The sequence below is a fragment of the Meles meles genome, chromosome 21 (assembly GCF_922984935.1).
Source record: "Meles meles chromosome 21, mMelMel3.1 paternal haplotype, whole genome shotgun sequence".
NCBI classification, from domain to species: Eukaryota; Metazoa; Chordata; class Mammalia; order Carnivora; family Mustelidae; genus Meles; species Meles meles.
The window spans coordinates 7356523-7380784 of record NC_060086.1 but is presented as its reverse complement, the minus strand read 5'-3'; the positions used below and the strand labels follow the sequence as shown (position 1 = coordinate 7380784).

Here is a 24262-nt window from a genome sequence, read left to right as displayed (position 1 = left end):
GCAGGGCAATTCTGGAATGAACCAGGAGGGCTGACATTCGTAGACACACCAAATACTCTGTCTATATTTACTTAGCTGGAAAATGGTTTTCTCTATGGTTTGTTTATTTTTTTGCTACCATCCACTTAGTGAGCACATAGCGTGGAGGGGACACAGAGATGAATAAGATAAAGAGACCAGCCAGGAGGAGCTCATGAGTCAGCGGGGAGGGAGACCAGTCACGACCGGGCTCTTGTACACAGAGGTCAGAGGACTTACAGCACCGTCATTTCGGGAGTGCAGGACCTACTGAATGAGAGTTTTCATTTCAGCCAGAGCCTTGGGTAGCTCTGTGCACATTGAAGTTTGCTCTCTGGCCGATGATTGCTGAGATCAGAGGAGAGGATGGTGCTCTAGAAACACGGAGCCTTTAGTTCCAATCTGTTTGGGTCGATTCCACTACAGAGAGCAGGATCCTAACCAACCCTGAGTTGGGAAGAGTCAGGAAGCTTGGACTCCTGAGAAGAAAAGACAGAAACAAATACTTATGGAGGGCCTGGTGGGCACTAGACACATCCCGGGTGATCAATAGCCATTATCCTGTTCACTAGCTCAGTTCAGAGAGGCCAGGTGACTTGCCCAAGGTCACACAGCAAGCAAACAGAGAAGCCATCCGAAAATCTGATGACCAAGCCCACATCCTCTTCTCCGTGTTTAAGTCAGGGGGTGTTTCTACTGTTTCGCTCAGGATCTTCAGTTCAGCCTTTGATTCACCTGCTGAAAAAATCGTGGGATTAGACCAGAGCGATCAATGCTTCTCAACCCCGGCTGCTCGGGAATGGCTGCTAACACGAACGGCACTGTCCTTCCACCTGATCCCTGCTGGCTCCCTTAGTTGGTATCGAAAAGGTAGAAAGGATGCTAAGAGCTTTCTTTGAGCTCGTACACCTCCGGCTTCCTCTCATTGGTAATGGCGGGAACAGCTGACATTCACCACGTTTACTACGTGCACCTGGTAAAGGCCCTTAATGAACCACACCTCTCAGCTCTTGGAACGAATTTATGAAGTATGATCCATGTCTTACAGATGAGGAAATCAAACCTTAGCCGTGTTCACAGCCAGCTCAAAGTTCTGAAGGAGGTGTCCGAGCTGGGACCCAAACTCGGGAACACCGGCCCCAGAGCCTGGCTGTGCCTGATCGCCACCCCTGTATCACCGCTCGGCCCCTCCGCTCTCTTCTTCTTTCCTCTAGCCAACGGTTGGGTCCCCAAGGTGCTAACCTCACCCCACTTCTCTTTTACCTTCTGTCCACTTCCCCTGTGCTCCCCTCATCTGACAGTTTCTGTTCCTGTGTCCATGACGCCACCTCCCCACGTCTGTCTCCCGACTTCCTGGCCTGTGTGACTACTTCCCGTGGGTCATTTGCCCCAGATAAGCCATACATGCCCCAGACTCTCCTTCAGGCCTTCCCCACATTTGAATGCCAGTGTCTGGTCCCCGTCAGTCCCCATCATCTCCTCGGCGTCCCTTCCAAGTCCTCCCTTTCCCCTGTCCTCGCAGCCGCATCAGGCAGTGTGATGTCGCTCCTTTGCTCTGTACCGTTCCTGCCCTCACTATGTCTTGCCTGTGTTGGTTGTAATCCCATCCTTCCTGCCTCCCAAATAGGGGGGGCCAGATGGCTTGTCTCAAAGCCTAGCCCTGCTCCTGGAACTCCCTCCCTCAAGAACCTTTGCTGGCTCCCCAGAGACCGTGCATGACGTGGCACCTAAGGGTCCCTGGTCCCTCTCTTTTCCAGGCCTTAACTTACCCCGCCTCCCTCCACTAGACAGTCCCTGCGGGCTGCTTCCAGCCGGATCAGGTAGTCCAGCAAGCAGGGGGCCTGTAGCTACTGTATGTCTGTCCCATTCATCCAGGTCCGGGCCGTGGCTTCTCTCCCAGACTGGAAGCTCTTGGGGGCAGGGTCTGGCTCTTCGTGCTGTGCCAAGTGAGCCCTCGCAGGAGGCAGGCACTGGGCCTGTTTGCCAAATGCGTGAATGTGAAACAGTCTGTCGGCTGATCTCCAGGGAGCCTGGGTGCTGGAGGCAGGCCTCTGCTTGCAGTGTACTTTCCTTTCCCTTTGCACAATTCGGAGGTTCTCCCTCTGTCTTCTGTGATTTCTCCTGTGATTAATTCTTACTGAGTGCCCGCCCTGGGTGCTGGGCTTGTGCGCCCAGGGTCCCCATTTAGGAGGAAGCCTGCAGAGTCTCTAGAGATAGAATGGGGGCTCGTGGTTTTGAATGATTTCGAGGATTTTGCATTTCCGTGCAGTTCAGAACACTGGCTGAACATTCCCAACACGTGCTTGTGACTTCCCAGGGCTGCTCTCTGCTTTTTTCTGCTTCAGATGGGCCTTTCTGAGCTAGAAGGTATTACCAGGAAGGGAGAGAAAGTGGCCTGGCGTCCCAGGCACCTGGATGTGATGTGGCCTGGGCGGCTGCTGGAGTTCGCAGGGACGGTGGGATGAGGGCAGAGTAATAGGAGAGAGTAACAGTGAGCAGATCTGGCTCAGCTACTGACTTCTCATTTCAAAATGGGGAGGCTGGACAAGATTCCCAGCTCTCAAACACTCGAGCTCATAAAATTCCTGTAAGCGGGTTTTCCACACTGTGGGATAAGGACATGCGTTTCATCTGAGCACTCAACTGCTGTCTTGAGAAACTCCCACGTGCCCCCCATATGTAGAACGGGGCGCATGGGAATGGCTGGTGCCGTACCTTCGGGTGGGGTGAGGAGCATCCATGTGGCCCAGGAGAGCAGAGTCCCAGCCCCACTGGGGCACTGAAAGGGTTTCCTTGCCTGGCGTGTCGGCAAGGCATGGAGGAGGACCGGTCTACACTCCCTGTCCACCGCCCGCTTAGTCCACCACCTCGGGACAAAGCGTGGCACAGACCAGGGCGTGGCGTGGCGGGCCAGACGCCCAGTTCTCCTGCGTCCAGAGGGTTGATGGCCTGGAGAGATGCCCACCTAGGAACGGGAGCTTGTCAGCCCCACCTCCTGGCAGGGTGGGGGCTGCTTCCTGTTTTCCTGCCTGGGCAGGCAGGGAGGAGCCCTGTTCCTGGCTTGTGGGCAGGACAGTCCAACATTGTGGGGGGAGAGGGACAGGGATGGAAGGTGTCCTGTGGCTCAGATAGTAGAAGGGAGGATGGGGGTTTTCTCCGATCTGAAAGCTTATGACCTCTGCCTCTGTTCGCGCTGTGAGACAGCTCAGGAAGCTGGACTGGGCCATTCAGGAAGCCAGTGTGGCCGATGGCTTCTGATTTTTAACAGATTTGCAGTTTATAAAAGCATATTTGTGCGTAACCTCTATTCAGCCACAGAACAACTGTGCAATAGTAGCAGTCTGTTCTCCAGGATGGACACTGAGGCTTAGAGGGCATAGGCGACTTGCCCAAGAGCGCTCAGGAAGTGGCTGGACAGAGGCTCGAACCTGCTGGCTCTTATCTCAAACTGTATACGTCTCTTTTCATATCTCTCATTAAGGTGAAGCCCGGTCTGGGCCTGGTAACTTAGAAAAATTACAGAGGTTTTCTTTCTAAGTCTTTTCCAATTGATTTATTTGGACTTTCACAATTCCTCCCAGAAGTTTTTTGCAAGACATATAGCTACCAAAGGGCCTATATCCAGAATATGTAAAAAAACTAAACATGAAAATGTGCAGCTTCATTAGTAATCAAGAAAATGTGAATTTGGGGCTCCTGGGTGGCTCAGTGGGTTAAAGCCTTTGCCTTCAGCTCAGGTCATGATCTCAGGGTCCTGGGATCAAGTCCCGCATCGGGCTCTCTGCTCAGCCGGGAGCCTGCTTCCCCTCTCTCTCTGCTCTGCCTTTCTATCTGCTTGTGATCTCTGTCTCTGTCAAATAAATAAATAAAATCTTTAAAAAAAAAAAAGAAAATGCGAATTAAAATTATAATGAGTTACCACTCAATGCCTATCAGTGTGACTGAAATAAAAATTTAAAAAGGAGGCACTTGAGTGGCTCAGTTAGTTAAACATCCACCTCTTGGCTTCAGCTCAGGTCATGATCTCAGTCAGGCCTGAGATTGAACCCCACGCTGGACTCTGTGCTCAATGAGGAGTCCGCTTGTCCCTCTCCCTCTGCTCCTCCCCCAACTTGCGTGGGTGTGTGCTCATTCTCTCTTTGTGTCTCTAAAATAAGTAAATAAATAAAATCTTAAAGGAAAAAAAAAAAAAGAAAAGCCAACTGTGCCGAGCATCAGCAAGGATGTGAATTAGTTGGAAATGCCCATGCATTGCTGATGGGGCTTTATGCTGGTGCGACCACACTGGGCCACAGTCCAGCGTTACCCTAAAATGAAAGGTCTACAGACTCAGTAGGCCAGCACTTCCACCGTGAGCTCTAGACCCGGCAGCAGCACACAGAAGACAGTTGGAAGGATACTCATCGTCATCTTTTGTAAGAAGTCCGAACTGGAGGCAGTCCAGACGTCCGTCCACCGTAGGCACTGAGATGCGGGCTCTCATTGGGATGTTGCACAACAAGGAGAATAAATAAACCGTAGTCACATTCAACGGCACGGGCGAACCTTCACATGTAACAGTGGGCGAATAAAAGGCCGACCCAAAAGGACACTTTCTGTATGCTTCCATTTATTTATTTGTTTACTTAAGGTTTTATTTATTTATTTGAGAGAGAGAGAGAGCATGAGCCGGGGGGAGGGCGAGTAAGGGCAGAGCAGGGAGTCCAGTGTGGGATTCGATCCCCGGACCCTGGGATCATGATCCGAGCCGAAGGCTAGGGGGAGAGGGGCTCCTTGGTGGCTTGGTCTGTGTGGTGGACTTCCGAAACACATGGCCCCAAGCTTGGCTTGTGTTCCAGAGATCTAGATCAAGTCTCACTTGATGAGTTACTGTGGGAACAAAGGAACTTGGGGAATGTCACCTGGGAACGTGGCAGAAACACTGACCTGATACTGGTTCTGTGAGACCCTTGGGGCTAGCCCGCAATGACAGTTGTTAGCTTAGACAGTTTTGTGTGTGTGCGTGTGTGTGTGTGTGAGAGAGAGAGAGATTATGTCTTACTGTCTGTCATGTGTCCCTGCTCCCATATTGGGCTGGAAGCAAATGCCTCCTCTGGTTTTTCTTGGATCTGTTTTGACCAATGCTATAGTCTTCCCTCCCATTTTCCATAATCCTTCAGCCAGCGATGGACAGGCATGAACTGTGTGGTTTCTTCTCTGGGCAGGATCCAGGGAAGCTTCCCTTCCAGTGACAGGTCAGCCTAGGGCTCTGCCTCTCCAGCCTTGGCGCATGGCGGGCATTCCAAGACCGTATGTCAGGTACCTAATTCATCGTCACAGCCTCGGGCTCCCGACATGGCCTGTGGCGCCAAGGAGGCCATTGAGAATGGGTTTGCAGAATGAAGGATAAAATACGTGGCAGGAAGGACTGATGAGTGTCAGGCAGAGTTGGTCCCCGTGCTGAACTGTGAACCCTCATAAGTACCCCCTGAGTCTGAGTTCACGGGAGCATGACTGCAGCCAGCAGGAGGGCCCCTGAGGAGACCAGGTCTCTGACGTAACTGTGGGTGGCTCCCAGGGACTTCCTACCCAACGTCAGCTCCCTGACTCATGCTTGGAAGTGACTCGAGATGGGCTGCTTCCCTTGAGATGCTTATTCCAGAAAGGGACCTCCCTGTACTGTCTAAGGCCATTACTGCTGATAAAACAAAAACCCCAACTGCCCCCCCCAACCCAACACACCTAATCCTGAACCCTGTCTCTCTTGCCATGAACTTGCTCATTGTGCTTTGCTCTCGGTTTTCGACAATCCCAGTTTAGAAACCTTCCCCGGCCCTTGAAGCTGCAATTCTCCCAGTCGTCTCTGGCATCCCTCTCTCCTGTACCCCCGTGGGGAGTTGTTCTGTCTCCTCGGTTCCTTGATGGCTCTCCATAGTGCCCGTACTTCTTTACCCACGGTTTCTGCCTGCCTTCATGCCTTCGTCTTGAGCCTGAACTGCTTACCCCTGAAGCTGGCCTTCCTGCTTACCCAGCTGAGCCTGAACTGCTTACCCAGCCTGAAGCTGGCCTTCCTGCCATCCAGTCTCCCCCAGGCTGTCAGAGTTCTGGTTTATTTTTATTTTATTTATTCACTGGAGAGAGAGAGAGAGCGAGGGAACAAGTAGAGGGCTAGGGGGAGAGGAGAAGCAGACTCTGTGCTGAGCAGTCAGTCTGATGTGGGACTTGACCCCGGGGCCAGGAAATCATCTCCTGAGCCAAAGGTAGATGCCGTCACCGACTAAGCCACCCGGACACCCAAGAGCTCTGTTTTAAAAAAGTTACAGCTGCTCGTATCACTCCATGTGTTAAAAGCCTGTTTGCTGTGCATTCCTCCAAACTGAAATTCAAACTCAAGGGCCCAGCACGGAGCCTACCTTGGCAGAGCATTGACCTTTGCCTGCTGTTAATGCCCTTCGGCCTCCCCTGGAGCCCCCGCCTGCTCAGCCTCTCTCTGTCTCAGGCGGCCCACTGCTTCAGGCCTCTGTGTGTCTCCAGGTGGCACACCATTCCTTTCGGCCTCCTGCTTTTTCTAGTTGCTAAACTCTTCTTCATCCTTGAAGTCCCGCCTCCGATGGCCCCTGGTAGTGTCTGCCCCCCACCCCCACCCGGGGCACAGACGGATCTGATGGTGTTTCCGTGTTGATCTGGATCTCTGTCCCGTGCTCGACTGTGAGCTTCCCTGTAGCTTGGCCTCCTTTGTAGGCCTCCCCAAGCATGATGCTCGGGACCCCGTAGGCCCTCCATAATGATGAACGACCTGATCGTATTTGATTGTTGCTGTAACATAAAATGGAATGGGGCCCAGTTCCCGCTCCAAGGCAGGGGCCCGAGGCTGAGGGCCATGTACTTGGTCTGGGTCACATTGGACCGAAGCAGAAGTTTTGGCCGCACTGGTAGAAGGAGGCGGGTGGGCTTTAGCAGTGGGGAATTCAGCAGGAGGGACATTTTACACAAAGAGGCGTCCTCCTGCAGTCATGGTACCCCCTGAGCCAGGGGACTGGGAGCCGGGACTCCCGATTTATGCCTCACGGGTGGGGTGATGGGATGGGGTAGATAAACTAATGCATGCCTCCCCCCACCTGCGAGCATGTTTTGTTACGTGGGAAGAGGGTCTTCGCAGATGTAATTAAGGGCCTTAAGACGGGAAGGGTGGCCCGAATTTTCCCCGGGTTTCTAGATAGGAATGCAGCCCTGCCAACACCTTGATTTTAGCGCAGGGAAACCGACTTAGCCTTCACACCACGGAACCATGAGCTGATAAATAGGCATTTTTTTTTTTAAGATTTTATTTATTTATTTGAGAGAGCAAGCACAAAGGGAGATTGTGAGGGAGAAGCAGGCTCCCCGCTGAGCAGAGAGCTGGATGCGGGGCTCAACACAGGGCTTCATGCGGGGCTCAATCCCAGGACCCTGAGATTGTGACCCGAGCCGAAGGCAGATGCCCAACCAATAGAGCCACCTAGGTGCCCCAGTGGGCATCCTTTTAAGCTGCTAAGTTGGTGATAATTTGTTACGCAGCGATAAAAGCAAATACGGGATAAAGACAGGTAACTCACACCCCGGAGCAGGAAGCCTAGTGGAGCCCTGGCCTCGAGGCAGAGGCCGGCCACCCTTTTAGACCTGGAGCAGCACTTTGCTATGTCATCCGTTCTTATTGTGGCCATAGATAAAACGCTGCATTTCCACACTTGGCACTTATTCACAGAAATCTTATCCTGGAAAAACAATTTAGCAGCCTGTTCAAAACATTCTTTCCTGCTGGGCGGTGGAGTTCGTTGGTGCAATTCCAAGCATGAGGATCACAGATATAATACACGTAACCTTACTTTTGTTGTTGTTGTTTTTCTCGATCAAGCCCTGTGCTGTCTGTTAAAAAAGACAGATAGGAAGTCCCTTTTGTCCCCTCTGGGATCACCATGATGGTGTCTCTGCTTGAGAGAGCCGACTTGCAGTCAGGAAACAGAGGTGGGAATAAATCAACAGCTGCCCTCGGGGTGGGCCTGCTGTGTGCTGGTCCTTTCTCGGGCTCCCCCAGATGCTCTGGAGTGCACCCCATTCCTGGGCTTAGCTGCACCCAGAGCTCTGAATTAAGAATTGGGATCCCTCAGGGGCGCCTGGGTGGCTCAGAGGGTTAAGCCTCTGCCTTCGGCTCAGTTCATGATCTCAGGGTCTTGGGATGGAGCCCTGTGTCAGGCTCTCTGCTCAGCAGGGAACCTGCCCCCCCATCTCTGCCTGCCTCTCTGCCTACTTGTGATCTCTGTCAAATAAATAAATAAAATCTTAAAAATAAAAAAGAATTGGGGTGCCTGGGTGTTTCAGTTGGTTGAGTGTCTGCCTTCAGTTGAGGTCATGATCCCAGAGTCCTGGGTTCGAGCCCCATGTCTTAGTCTCCCTGCTCAGCAGGGAGTTTGCTTGTTCCTATACCTTTTCCCCTCCCCCCACCCTCTCTCTCTCTCTCTCTCTCTCTCTCTCTCTCTCATGCGCTCTCAAATAAATAAAATCTTAAAAAAAGAAATAGGAAGTCTGAGGGTACCTGGCTGGCTTAGTCAGTAGAGCGTGTGACTCTTGATCTCAGGGTTGTGAGTTCAAGCCCGGCGTTGGGTGTAGAGATTACTTAAAAATAAAATCTTTAAAAAAAAAAAAAAAAAGAATCAGGAAGCCTCACTTCTCCTGGCTGTGGTTCCCCCTGTTCTGCCATGGTCTCTACCCTCTGTAGGTCTTCAGTCAATCTGTGAAATGAGGGGCTTGGCTGAGATTGCTCCAGAGATTGGGGCAAGAGAGAGTTGGTGGGTCTATAAAAATGCATTTCCTAAAGCAGGAGCCCTGAGAGAGTTTGACTGCCTTTTGACAGCAGCTGGCCCTTGTTCCTCCAGTTTAACTCTCCCATTTCTCAGCTCCAGACACTGAATTCTGTCTGGCTTTCCCTCTCTCTGAGACACTTCCTCCTGGATAACCCTGGCTGCACTTAATTTCTATGGGTAACTTTCTGTGTTGGTCAGAGGGTCTTGTGCCCCCCGTCTCCCTGCCCCCACAGAATTAGCCTTCCAAAGTCACTCACTCAGGAAAATTACTTAGTGAGAAGTTTTTTGCAGTTGGCCACTCCTGCCCAGGCACTGTCTTTTGTCTTCTATTTAGGACTGCCAGGTACATCTGCACAGGCTGAGCACTGCAAAACTCTTGCCAGTATCTTCTGATCCTGGCCTTCCCAGGGTTAGGCCATTAGGCCTAGGTTGTAGCACATAACAAAAATAATTCCGGGGGCACTTGGGTGGCTTAGTCAGTTAAGTGTCCAACTTTTGATTTTGGCTCAGGTCATGATCTCAGGGGCATGGGATTGAGCCCCGAGTCAGGCTCCACGTTCAGTGGGGTGTCTGCTTGAGATTTTCTCTCCCTCTCCCTTTGCCCCTCACCCCTGCACTCTCTCTCACTTTCTTTTTCTCTAAAATAAATAAATGAACCTTTGGAAATAATAATACTAATACCTACCTCATGGGGTTGCCCTGAGTATCCAGAGAAACCCAAGGAGCCAGTATATGGGAACGAACAGCTCCTAGCAAAGACGCTGAACTGGGGACATCACCTGTGTGGTTTTCTTGCCAAAAGTCCGTGACCTCTGTCTAACCACGAGAAACATCGGACAAAGTCCATGAGGGATGTCCTATAAAACAGTTGACCGGTATTCTTCAAAAAATGTCGAGGTCTCGAAAGACCAGGAAAGACTAAGGAGCTGTCACTGGAGGAGACTAAGGAAGTGTCCCAGTTGGGATCCTGGGTGGATCCTGGAACAGAAAGACAGCAATAGTGGGAGAACGGGAGAAATCCAAATGAATTCCCCAGTATAGTTAATCGTATATCGCACTGGGGCGAATTTCTTCGCTTTGATGATTTTCCTGTGCTTATGTAAGATGTTAGTTAATACAAGGGGAAGCTGAGCAAAGATGTCCAGGAACTCTGTCCTATTTTTGCAGTTCTTCTGAAAGTCTAAAATTATCTCAAACCAAAATGTTAAAAAAAAAAAAAGAATGGCATGTTGCTTGGCAGACCTTAGGGCCAAGTAGATGTGCATTCCCTTGCTCCCCTGGGTCATCCTGGGGACACCGGCGTCCCCCCACCCCAACACACACACACACACACACACACACACACACACACACAGGGACGGGACAGTGGTTTCCGAGGAGGGAAGGTGTGACGAGTCCAGGCTTATCAGAGGAGGGCGATGTTCTGGCGGCCGAGCCTAGGGGAGCCAACTGCTCCGGGGTTTTAGCAGGATTGGAGTGGGACCTCCGTACGCCGTCTCGCAGACACGCTCTGCACCCTTCACCTGGCCCTCTGGGCCCAAAGAGAGCAGCCGAGCATTTTGCAGTCAGAGGATGGTTTCCGCTCCAGGTTTGTTACTCATTATCCCGTGGGGACCTTGGGAAAGTTACTCATCTGTGATATGAGATAATGTCCTGGCATCTGGGCTCAGTGAGTGGGTTCAAGGAGAGGGCCCAGAGCAGGAAGCCAGGGCTGGCACTCGTTCCCTCTCCCAGCGAAGCCTTCCCGGATGGCACCGGCGGAAGTGTCCCCCACCCTCTGGGTTCCCTGCCACAGTCACTTTGTGCCCCGCCAAGGGCCCTTTCTGGGGATGGCCTTCTAAAGGTCCACTCTTGGTGTGTCTTGTTTGCCCCATGACCTGGAGCTCCTGTAGGCCACTGGGCTTTGCATGTGGGAAAATGTACAACTGTGGTGAGTGGGTGAATGAGTGAATGAGTGAATGGGTGAATGAATGAATGGATGAATGGATGAGAGTGAGTGAGAGTGCATGAATGAATGAGTGAACGAGTGAGTGCATGAGTGAATGAATGGGTGAGTGAATGAATGAATGAATGGGTGAATGAATGAGAGTGAGTGAGAGTGTATGAATGAATGAGTGAACGAGTGAGTGGATGAACGAGTGAGTGAATGCACACCCCTCCCGCCTCTCTGAAGGAGGGCTGCGTACCACACATGGTTACTGGCTCGCACAGCTGCCCCGTGTCAGGCTTTTCTCTGGGATGACTTCAGAAGTGTTCCGGCCAGACACACCCTTTGATTATGATTTTTCTCCCCCTCTCTTGGGTCCCAGTCACCTCTCCAGAAGAAGCAATTGACTCCATTTCTTACACTGTGTGAACATCTGAAGCCTTAAAGCTGTTCCTTAGTACTTCAGAATTCTCCAGAATTCTCTGACTTCTCTCTCTCCTTGCTGCTGAGAACTTTTTGCCACAGGAAATCAGGCTCATTTTAAGGGCCAAACAGTCACTAAATATAGCCTCCCGGCACAGATATTTAAAGAGTTGTGTTGATGATGTTATGTCTGAACAGAGAAGACAGAGAAGAAAATAATTTTTTTTTCTGGAAGGAGGAATGAAGTTACACGCGTGCTTCTGTGGATCTGGGGGGAGCAGAGCGACAGCGTGGCCTTAGCGTCTTCCTTGTGGGATCACCAGTGTTTGTCACCAGCTTGGGCCTCAGAATTTAGGGTTCTGGGGCCAGGCAGTCATTTTTTGTTTGATAATTCCTTCTTATCTCTATTTAAAAATACCTCCAGCCCTGGACAGTGACCTTGGACAAATGTGCCTTCCCTGCCTAGCCCAGGAGAGCTGCCCTCCCCAACCAGAAGGGGGTAGAGGGCATTATCCTCTCCCGGTCGCTGGCTGATGAGCAGCAGATGACAAAGGCAGAAGGAGTGGGATGGGGCCCAGGGGTCTTTGCCACCATGAGGGTGGCTTCTTGGCGGCAGATGGCTTCCCTCCAGCTCCCTCATCCGGCTTCCACCTTGGGCTCATTGCATGGTCACGGTAAGGTCAACAGAGTACATGACTTTGGTTACTCAAATGTTCCTGCTAGAATATAAATAGGGCTATTTTAGGACTTCTCCAGAACTTTCTTCAGGGCTGCATTTATTATTTCTTTGGGAGAAAAACGTCATAGCTCTTTCTGTAAGAAACTGCAGTGAGCCATCATAGTCTTTGTCTGAAGATGTCTCCGTATCTCCGTTGTTTTCCCCCCCGTCACAACCATGACTTTATTAGTACTTGTTTGCTGATCGGTACGCAAACATCACAAGTCAATGCTGGTATTAAGAAGTCTAGGTAGTGTAACTGCAAGGCTTTGCTTAACAGTTACTTAGCCAGGGGTGCCTCGGTGGCTGAGTCAGTTAAGGGTCTGACTCTTGGTTTTGGCTCAGGTCTCGATCTCTGGGTTGTGGGATAGAGCCCCGTGTCGGGCACTGCCCTCAGTGGGGAGTCGGCTCGAGATTCTCTCTCCCTCTCCCTCTGTCCCTCCCCACCTACAAATTAAATAAATAAAATCTTAAAAGAAAAAGTTACTTGGGCAGTGTTCCAGCTTAAAATTTGGAGACAAAAAAACAAGCAGAGGACACTAGAACTCAGAATCCTCAAATATTTCTAGCTCGCAAGCCTTTTATGAGCAATGTCCTGATTACAGAGGATACGACACCTTACACATTATATCCACAGGCCATTAACAGGTTTGGGGAAATTCTGGACCTTCCTTCCCTACCAGGATCTTGCCGCAGAAAGTGTGGCAACTCTGATAAGGAAATAAAAGAACATGGAGAAGACACAGAGACAATGCTAGTAGGGGCAAAAAAACCCCTACAAATGTGAAAGAAGGGTCATTTAAAATGACTTTGTCCTTTGGGCTATGTGTATTTTAGAGAACTTTTTATAATGCTCTTCACAGTCTGTGGAATGTTAAGTTGACATCAAACAAAGCCTTTCTTAATCCAACATTCCATTAATTTCTGGTTTAATTAGCACATGATTTTATCTCTTAAGTCATTTGTACTTAAAGTTGTGTTAACACGTGGGATATGGTGGGATGCCATGCTTCTTGATTTTTTTTTTTTTAAGATTTTATTTATTTATTTGACAGAGAGAGAGAGAACACAAGTAAGAGCAGCAGGGAGAAGCAGGCTCTCTGCTAAGCAGGGAGCCTGATGCAGGGCTCGATCCCAGGACCCTGGAATCATGACCTGAGCCGAAGGCAGCCGCTTAACCAACTGAGCCATCCAGGCACACTGCTTCTTTAAAAATATGTTTCCAGAATTATAGAAATTGCGTTTCCAAGACGATTGATGAGGCTGTTCCTTAGAATTGTAGGAGAAAGAGTACGTAAGAACCATCACTGAGACTGGTCTAAGACCGGTTTGTCTCACTGCATTTGGGCCCGCAAGAGCCTCAATTTTAGATTGTGGTTCTGCTGCTGAATCTTTAGTCTCTGCTCAGTGATCCTCTTCTGCCCATTTTGTTGAGAGTTTTTTGGTCAGAAGATTTATCCTTTCCGATTGCCTTTTTTTTTTTTTTTTTTTAAAGTAGGCTCCATGCCCAGTGCAGAGCCCAACACAGGGCTCAAACTTGGAACCCTGAGATCAAGACCTGAGCTGAGATCAAGTGTCAGATACTTAACCAACTGAGCCACGCAGGTGCCCATATATTTCATGTTTTTCAAGGCCAGATGAGAGGACTATTCATTGATCTTCTTTGGGTTTTTCTTTAGTGCCCGTTCAGCAGAATTGATTTTCCTTCTAGTCATCTTGGCTGCAAGCAGTGACCATGGACACAGTGAGGCAGGGCAGTGCCAGGTGCCTGTGGTACCATGGTGAGAACCTTCCAGTATCCAGCAACCTCACCCTCCTGCTACCTGGGCTGCTGGGATACCAGCTGGAGGGAGACTAGCAGATGGAACAGGATTAGGATCCTGCTTCCTCCTCACCACACTGTTGGCTCTTTTTCTTTTTTTTAAAATATTTTATTTATTTATTGGAGAGAGAAAGCATGCAAGAGGAGGAAGAGAGGGAGAGGGACAAGCAGACTCCATGCTGAGCACAGAGCCTGATGCAGGGCTCGATCCCACAACCCTGAGATCTTGACCAAAGTCGGATGACGCTTAAGTGCTTAATCAACAGAGCCACCCAGGTACCCTGGGCTCTTTTTCTTCAGCGCTTTTAAGCAATTCTGTTGTCTTCAGGCACTTACTTCATCTAATTGTCAATCCCTCATGGATAATCTACCTTTCTCTATGATAGATTTTTCTTTTCTTTTCATGTGGTGCACTATGTGCACTAGGGAATTTATTTTATTGCTTTTGGAACTTGTTTTAGCTTTCACTCTAATTTTGGAAAATTCTCAGCCATTATCTCTCAGATTATCACCTTTGATTCCTTTTTCTCTTTTTCAGCTCCTGTTAAATGTATTGTGGAATATCTCATTTTGCCTTCCATTTCATTTAATGACTCTTTCATATTTCTTGTCTGTTTTTCTTTCTGTTTTCACTCTGATTTCCTCAGATTCATCTTCTATTCACAAATTCTCTCTTTGGTTGTGTCTAATCTACTCTTTAATTTCTAAAATATCTATTTGGTTCTTTTTAAAACTCACTCGCTCTTTACCTGTAATGTCTTATCTGTGCTCTATGGTTTCTAGTTCATCTTGTTGAATATTTTTTAAAATTTTATTGATTTTTGAGATTTTATTTTATTTTATTTTATTTTATTTTTGAGCAATCTCCACACCCAGCATGGGGTTTGAACTCACAACCCCAAGATCAAGAGTCACACATTACACTAACTGAACCAGCCAGGTTACCCTTGAACAATATAGTTCTGGGGTACTTCATTCTCTGTTTGCATTTGATTTTCCCTGTATCTGTTGTTGTTTTTGTCTGTGAGATCATCTTTGGTGGAAATTATATTCTGTGGAGTCCTGTGGGTGCCCTGTATTATGGCGATATCCCTTGGGACAGGTACATGGTTGTCTCTGTTACGTCCTATAGGGCTCGTTGGTTCTAAGTCAAGTTTTATGTGATTTTCCAGGGCAATGCTTCCACATTGCATAAATAGTGGGGGAACTTGTCACATACATGTAGCACTGGCCGGAGACTGGCTTCCTGATGGTCTCCCCACCAAGGGTCTAGGGCTTCCAGCTTTGTCTAGGAATTCAGTTCCAGATCCCTGGTGCACACACACTCAGTGCTCTCAGTTTTGGCCCCTTATAGTGTATATCTGGTTTGTTGAATTGCTTCTCAGCCTTTTGGCTAGGATCAAGTGTGTCTGGTTTCTTGATCCTGTAGTATGTGTGTTCAGATCCCAAACGCTACAGTAGCTTTTTGGTACCTGGAAATGCTTTCGTGTTCATCTACATGTTAATAATAGTTTTAATTTTTGCCCCCCTAAGGGTACCTGGATGGCTCATTCGGTAGATCACCCGACTTTTGATCAAGTTCAGGTTTTGATCTCAGGGTTATGAGTTCAAGCCCCACATTGGGCTGAATGAAAAATACATTTTTTTTCCCTAGCATGTCTGCATGTTATGTGGGAGAGATCTTATGTATGACAATTCCAGGCTGTTCTCTACCCAAGTGTTAGTTCCCTACTATTCATCTTCTACAAAGCAGCCAGAGAGATCTTTAAAAAAAAGAAAAAAAAAAAAAGAAAGAAAAACACACACATAAATCAGGGGTGCCTGGTTGACTCAGTCTTTGGAGATGGTGACTTTTGGTCTTAGGGTTGTGAGTTCAAGTCCCAAAGTTGGTTGTAGAGATTACTTAAAAAAGAATAAAATCTTAATAAATAAATAAAATAGGGATGCCTGGGTAGCACAGTTGCTTAGGTGACTGACTCTTGGTTTCAGCTCAGGTCGTGATCTTGGGGTCATGAGATCAAGCCCCACGTGGGGCTCTGTGGTCAGTTTGGAGTCTGCTTCAGATTCTCCCCCTCCTTCGGCCCCTCCCAGCTCCCACCCCCATGCTTGCATGCACGCTTCTCTCTCTCAAATAAATAAATCTTTAAAAAGAAAATAAAGTAAAAAGATATAAATCTGATTATTTTACCACCCTGCTTAAAACCTTCAAATGGCTTCCTGATGGCTTAGAATTAAACCTGCCTTCAGTGCATGAACTGGAACATCGTCTCCATGCTATCCCTGATGCCCTACCAGCCTCATTACGCTCGCTGGCCTACAGCCCTTTGGTCTTTCTGCCTGTCTGGCTCCTGTCTTAGAAACTTTGCATCTGCCATAAGCTCTCTGCCCAATTGCTGCCACTTTTTTTTAAAGGGGCTTCTTCTGACACCCGACCCCCAAAAACTAAGGTAGACCCCAACTCACTATATATCTTTGTGTCTTCTCCATACCATGCATCACCGGGTAAGATCATCTTGTCATTTTTTGGAAGAGGGTGGTTCTATCGCGTATCTCCCTCCCCTGCCAAGGCTGGAGTGGGGCTCCATGAGCAACAGAAGAATCTGTCTTATTTACTGTTGACCCTCAGCCTTCCTCACGGTGCAGTGGGACAGAAATTAACTGAGAGCCTCTCCTCTGTAGATTAGATCACTCAAACCCCTGCCACCTCTCCAGTATTCCTACCCACAAGGTCAGGAAAGAACCTTCTGGAGGCAGAGTCAAAGATCCGTGTTCAGTTCTGGCCACAGGCTGATTGCCTGTGTGATCTTGGGCAAGTCATGTCACTCGTCCCAGTCTCCACTTCCTCACCCCTGACATGAGGGCAGCCACGCGTGGTAGAGTTTCGGTGAGAACCTGATATGCGTGATCTCATGGCCTCGGGAGAGGCAGGGCAGCAGTCCCTCTTAGCTAGGAGTAAAATGTTCACGTCTCCGTGAGGGGCTAGACGGATGCTCCCTGCCAGCATCGTGGAGCCCATTGAATCTTTGTTCCCGTGTCCTGAGCTCCTCCTCAACTGGTTTTCTCCACATGTTCTTTCGCCTCTGCTGTGCCTGTATTTTGGGTGACTGTAGGGATGGTAAGCTCCGTGTCGCCCCACTAACAAATATATTTTTGGGGGCTTGCTCTAAATGCCAGGTCCCGGCCTCATGGAGGCTGTGCACTGTCCCTTGAGGGTGGGGGTCCTGTTGTCCTCTCTGGCATGTTCTCCACAGTTCTTTTTTTTTTTTTTTTAAGATTTTATTTATTCATTTGACAGACACAGATCACAAGTGGGCAGAGAGGCAGGCAGAGAGAGAGAGAGGGGAAAGCAGGCTCCTCGCTAAGCAGAGAGCCCGGTGTGGGGCTCGATCCCAGGACCCTGAGATCATGACCTGAGCCAAAGGCAGAGGCTTTAACCCACTGAGCCACCCAGGCGCCCCTGTTCTCCACAGTTCTGTTGGGGTTCTGAATTCGTGAGTGAGTTGACATGCCTGCCTGGCAACAGACGTGCCCCGAAAGGGATCATCGTTCAGTGCGTCAGGTTGCCTTGGTGCCTGCAGCGCCGGGTGCCGGAATCAGTGACGGATCAGACTTGACTGCTAAGTTCAAGTTCCTCCAAGACCCCAGTGTGCTGAACGGTCACTGCAGTTCGCTAACCACAGAAGCGGAAGATGCTGACGTGGGTGGGGAGAGCCCCGGAAGGCAGGATGAACGGCCTCAAGTTGCTTATTCAAGCGCTTATGGCCACGCTGCGGCTTGCCGTGATTCTAAACCTGATGGCCGTGGGCAAAAGGGGAGAAAGTCAGTGCAGACCAGAGCAGCCAGGAAGGCCTCAGAGGACCGAGGGGGTGGAGCCGAGGGGAAGGGAAGGGAAAAGTGTGAGTGAACAGAGGGTACAGCACACACAGAGACCACAGACTGGCGTCCTGGAGACGGGATTCTTTCCTCGGCGTGTTTGGTTTGGCTCACGCAGTATTTTTTCAAAAACTGGAACTTGATGTCTTTATATGGCGAACACACTCTCCTGCCCCCATGGTCCTCACCACTCTGAATTTCCAGCCCCGACCTGCCGAAATACATTTATGGAACCAGCCCAGACCCCTGCCCACTGAAAACCCAGGAGAATCAATGGAAAAGAGAATTAACAGGCAAGGTCAGCATCAGGAATACAAGTGCTGGGAGCAAGACATGTAAAAATCAATTGTGTATTTTCCTACGTAACAGCAGCCAGCTTGAAAGGACCTTAGAAACAGATCCGATTCACCAAAACAGCAAGATCATAAACACAGCTTTATACAAATCTGAACTCCCCAGGCATTCATTCACCTTGCAAATCATATTTATTGAGTGTCTGCATGCATTTTATTTTAAAGTTTTAAAAAAATATATGTAATTTTTAAATAGGCAAAATGAAAAAAAAGATTTTTTTAATTAAAAAAGAATTTTTATTATTATTTTTATTTTTTAAAAGATTTTATTTATTTGACAGACAGAGATCAGAAGTAAGCAGAGAGGCAGGCAAAGAGAGAGGAGGAAGCAGGCTCCCTGCTGAGCAGAGAGCCCGATGCGGGGCTCGCTCCCAGGACCCTGGGATCATGACCTGAGCCACAGGCAGAGGCTTTAACCCACTGAGCCACCCAGGTGCCCCTAAAATGATTTTTTTTAAAGGAAAAAAAAAAGTGAAAAGATCCCTCCCACCTTTGTCCCCTAGCTGCCTCATTCCTGTTCAGCTCCAAGAGAGAACTACTCATTTACTAATTTCTTCTTGAGTCTCCAAATATTTTCATGTACAAGCAAACCTGAATATCCTGAAATATGAGCCTTTTCCCCACTTTTTCTACAAATGATAGTTCAGAATCGTGCTTTTCACTTAGCCAACTATCTGGGCAGTCTTTTAATACCAGCATAGAAAAGGCGTCCTCGTTCCTTTTTACGGCCAGGTAGTAAAAAAATATTTTTCAGATAAAACTGTTGGGCTCCAGAGTAAAGTTGTCTGGGTTGGAACCTGCTATGATTTTGTACTAATGATCTCGGTGTGCCTCAGTTTTTAATGTAGAAGTGGAAATAATAGATACCACTGTAAGAATTGGGTGAGATGATGCTTATGAAAGTGTTCAGAACAGTTGCCGATTCTCCTTATACCAATGAGGGGTAAGGAGCGGCTTGGGGGGTATTTTAGATAGAGGGGCCCCTGTTGAAAATCACAAAGTTTACTGAGAGCTGTAAAGCAGATTAATGAATGGAGAGACACGCTTTGTTTCTGGACGGCAGCTCTAGAATTTATAGAAATGTCAGCTCTTCCCAGTGTAATTCATACTTCTCCCATGTGAAACCCTGGTAGAGGATTTATTGGGGGACTTGGATTTTTCTAAGGTTTATCTGGAGGAACAAACGAGAGTCACTTTAAGACTTTGCAGAAGAAGCTTTGCGCAGTGGCGGTATCGTAGCCAATGAGGTTTATCCGAGGCGCGATTATTGCTAATTGAAAACTTTGCAGAAGATTGCGTCGAGGAGAAGCTTGCCCTGCTAAAGATTCAAACAGGTTTTAATGATCAAAACTGACCGTAATTAATGGCTTAAGCATAAACAGATCAGTAGAATAGAATTAATAGCCCAGAAACATATTTTTATGGACATGTAAATTAACTGTAGGACAGAGGGGAACTTGGAAGTCAATGGGGATGGAAAGATCTTTTGATAAATTAGGCAGGGTTAGGCATCTGGTTAGCTGTTGGTGGGGAGAGTCTCACCTCAGGCTGTATGCCTAGATAAATTCTAGATGGATTAATACGTAAATTTGAGGCACACCTGGGTGGCTCAGTGGGTTAAGCGACTACTTTAAGCTCAGGGTTCTGGAATTGTGTCCCGTGTTGGGTTTCCTGCTCAGAGGGGAGCCTGCTTCTCCCTCTGCCTGCTGTTCCCCCCCCCCCACCATTTGTGCACTGTCTTTCTGATAAATAAATAAAAATGTTTTAAAAAGCCCTTGAAGATTATAGAAGGAAGCTTTTGGGGAAGAGGAGGGCCTCTGAGTTTTAAAGCAGTCAAAAATAGCACAGTGAAAGAAACATTGACTTTCCTGATCACAGAAAGTTAAGGGCTCTGTGTTAGTTCCCTAGGGCTGTTGTAATAAAGTACCCTAAACTGGCCCCCTGAAACTTACACGGAAGAATCCTTCCTTGCTCCTTCCAGTGTCTGGGGTTTGCTGGTAGACCTCGGTGTTCCTTGGCTTGTACATGCATTATTCCCATCTCTGTCCCCATTTTCACCTGAGGTTCTCCCTGTGTGTGGTTCTGTCTCTCTCTTCTCTCTCTCTTTTTTTAAAGATTTATTTATTTGAGAGAGTGCACATGCAGTCGAGTATGGGGAGGGACGGAGTGAAAGAATCTTAAGCAGACTCCCTGCTGATCTTGGAGCCAGACGGGGGAGCTCAATCCCAGGACGCCACGATCACAATCTGAGCCGAAATCAGGAGCTGGCCACGTAGCCGGCTAAGCCATCCAGGAGCCCCATGTCTCTCTCTCTTCTTATAAGGACACTGGTCATATGGAATTAAGGTCCCACCCTATGCCAGTAGGACCACATCTCAACTTAACTGATATCTGCACCAACCCTTTTTCAAAGTAACTGGGGGTTAGGACTTTAGCATATCCTTGGGAGGGGACATATTTCGACCGTTACCGGGTTTCACATGTCCCAGTACAATAAAGGACTTCATCTAAAGTAGCAGATTGGTTACACGCACACATCTCCCAAGACTGGCTACAATAACAGTAAAGAAGAATGAGAAAAACCCACAAGAATGAAGAATGGAGTGGGGTCGTTATCAAGTGAGATGTTTCAATACATTTTGGAAAGAATTAGAGAGGGTACTAACAGGAGAACAGATACACTGCGCTGGGCCCAGAGGAGCCTGAGCTTGGAAGCATCGTGGCGGGGGAGGTGTAGGGGAGGGCTGAAATCAGGTGGAAAAGGTATCTGTCTCTAAGAACTGGTCCTCCCACCCCCCTGCTGCTTTCTAGCACAGGCATTTATATGGCAGCTACGGACCAGATTGGAGAAACGGATCCAGATGAATTCCTAACTCAGAGATTCTATGTGGCAAGAGGGTGGAGCACCCCGGTGCTGAAAACAAGGGGATTTGTTCGGAACTTGCACTCCATCCAGATGAGCCAAGGATATCCACCTCCCAGGCCAGCGATCAGATGTTTTCTGGAGAAACCCAAGGCCTCAGAACAAAGCCCTTCACAACCAGATCTCCGGAAGGCACCGGTGTGAGGCTCTCACCCTGCCCCCCTCACCCGAAAATGAAATTTGCCAGTTGATCAGTTCCACCATTGGAACTTCCACACGGAAGCTGATATCAACAGCTAACGAGGGGTCAGCTGACACATAAGGAAAGGGAAGGCTGCGTGAACAAAAGAACTAAAATGATCATGAAGAAGCTATCTGTAAGAAACAAAGACAATGCAAGTTCAGAAGAAAACTTCAGAAACTTCCAGATAGTGTGTGCGTAGAGTTCAAAAAGTCCCTGGACTCAGAATTTCATTCAATGGTAGAGAAGATAAAGTCAAGGAAACCTCTCACAAAGTAGCAAAGAAGGACAAGGAGTTGAAAAGTGCAAAGAATAGACAAGAGACATGGAGCATCCATCCAGAAAGTTCAGTATAAAAATGGAGTTCCAGAAAGAGAAACAGACATAACAGAGGTGAGGAAGCCAAAGACGTTGTACCAGAAACATCTGCAGACCATAGGTGCCCAGCACAATGAAAGACAAAAGTCACACCAAGGGGCAACATTGTGAAATTTTATGTCAGCAGGGTTCACGAGGGGACTCTACAGTTTCCTGGAGAGGAACAACAGGCACCAGACACAGGAATGGGAATTGGATGGTACTGAACTTTTCAAGAGTGACTCTGGACACTAGGTGTTGTATGCCTTCAGAATTCTGGAGGAAAATGATTTTCCGTGTATTATTTCATACCCAAGTGACTAATAAAGTATGAAAGCAGAACAAAGATACTTCCAGATTACCAAGGATGGAAGAAAAAGATATTCCTTTGGTTCCTTCTTTTTTTTTTTTTTTTAAAGATTTATTTATTTTTTATTTAGAGAGCGGGGAGAGGAGGTGCATGAATGGGTGGGGGGGGGGGCGTGGTGAGGAGACTCCCTGCCAAGTGGACGGCCAACATGGGGCTCGATCTCAGGACCCTAAGATCACATCCTGAGCCAAAACCCAAGAGCCAGAGGCTTAACCGACTGAGTCACCCAGGTGCCCCTCTGTGATTCCTTTTTTTTTTTTTTAATATTTTATTTATTTATTTGACAGAGAGAGAGAGAGTTAACAAGCAGGCAGAGAAGCAGGCAGAGAGAGGAGGAAGCAGGCTCCCTGCTAAGCAGAGAGCCCAATGTGGGGCTCGATCCCAGGATCCTGAGATATTGACCTGAGCTGAAGGCAGAGGCTTAACCCACTGAGCCACTCAGGTGCCCCTCTGTGATTCCTTTTTGTTGGAGGTGCCCTTCAACAGAAGCGAGGTAGAAGACAGCGTGAGGTATAGGAGAAGCGGACCCAGTGCAGGTGGGCGGCCCTAAGGGGCACCTCCTGGAAACAAGGCATCCCACACAGTATCTCCTACAGTAGAGTATTTTGGAGAAGCTCAGAACATGTATGTAGAAGGTTATGCAAATAAAACAACAAAGCAATTATTAACTTCAAGAAAAAAAAAAAAGAATGGAAATGTAATCATTCCCCACCTGTCTGTGTGCAGAATGACATTTATACAGTCGTCATTTAAACACTGATTATTTCACTGAAATATTTGTGTATCTGCGTTGCGTAGATGAGGAAGTAGAGATGGTTGGCTATCTCAGGGAACTATGTCTTAGCTATCATATTAGGAAGTCATTAGGTATCATTTCAGATTAGTAAATGAAGAAACAGTGTACATATAATAATCGGAAACATCAAGTTTATTACTGCTAGAAGGGAAAGGAGGTAAAAAGCAAGACTGCCTTTGGGAAGTAGAATTGGAAAGGTAGAGAGGAAAAACAAGTAACGCGGCTTGTTTATTGGAAGCTGTCTTTAGAGGGCGCTGTTGAGCATCTGACGCCTGATCTTGATTGCAGGGCTGTGGAGGGCATGGAGCCTACTTTAAAAAAAATTGAAGTGTCTTTAACACTTGATTTCTTTTTTTTTTTTTTTAATTTCCATTTCAAAAACAATTCACTGTTAACTATTTTATTTTAAAAAATTTGTTTAAAGACATTTATTTTAGAGAGACTGAACACGTGGGAGCCGTGGTAGAAGTAGAGAGAGAATCCTGAAGCAGACTCCCCCTGGAGCATGGAGCCCGACATGGGGCTCGATCCCAGGACCCCCAGACCATGACCTGAGCCGAAATCAAGAGTCGGCCGCTTAACCAACTGAGCCACCCAGGCGCCCTTTCCGTTAATCATTTTCAAGTGTACATTTCAGTGGCATTAAGTACGTTCACAGTGTTGCGCAGCCACTGTCTGTCTCTAGTTCCAAGACATGTTCTTCCTGCCCCACAAAGGAAACCCATGAAGCAGTCACATTCCTGTCTCCTTGCCCCCACCCCCAGCTCTTGGCAACCACCAATTCAGTGTCTGTCTCTACGAATTTATCTGTTTCGGGAGGTCTGTACAATTGGAATTCTGCGGCGTGCAACCTTTTGTGCTGGCTTCTTTACCTAGAGCCGTGTGTTTGAGGTACGTCCATGGTGTAGCATGTGTGGCTGTTTCTTCATTCCTTTTCATGGCTGAATCCTGTTCCAGCAGGCAGCCCACCACCTGTGTTCATTCACCAAGGGACATTTGGGTTATTTCCACATTTTGGCCATCGTGCATGGTGATGCTATGAACATCGGCGTTCAGGTATTTGTCTAAATACCTGTTTTCAGTTATCTGCTATAGGAGCACAATTGTTGGGTCGTACGGTAATGCTGTTTAACTCATTGAGGAATTTCCAAACTGTTTTCCACGGCAGCTGCACCATCTTCCATTCCCACCAGCAATGGGCAGGAGTTCTAATTTCTCCTAATCCTTGCCAACCCCTCTTACTTTCTTTCTTTCTTCCTCTTATTTCTCTCCCTTTCTCTCTCGCCTTCTCTCTCTTTCTCTCTTCCTCTCTCTTTTTTCATTCTATCTCTCTTTCCTTTTCTTTTCTTTTCTTTCTTTTGTATACCCAGCCCGATGGACGTGAAGTTGTATCTCATTGTGGTTTTTCGTTGTCATTTCCCTAATGACTAATAATGTTGAGTATCTCTTCATATGTGTATTAGCAATTTGCGTGTTTTCATTAGAGGGATGTTTATTTATGTCCTTTACCTATTTTTCAATTGGATTGTTTTTGTTTTCGTTGTGGAGTTGCAGGAGATCTTTATATACTCTGGATCCTAGACTCTGATCAGACATGTGATTTGCGAATATTTCCTCACACTCTGTGGATTGTCTTTTCAGTTTCTTGATGGCTTGATTTTTGAGACTACATTCATGTATGG

The 24262-nt window shown here is 47.9% G+C and overlaps 1 protein-coding gene and 1 pseudogene across 1 annotated transcript in view; both read left to right on the top strand.

The window, feature by feature from the left end:
- The window catches only part of HIP1 (huntingtin interacting protein 1), a 142396-nt gene that overhangs the window by 3486 nt on the left and 114648 nt on the right, over positions 1–24262 (top strand). The window lies entirely within an intron of this gene.
- On the top strand, positions 19167–19332 carry LOC123934294 (annotated as a pseudogene).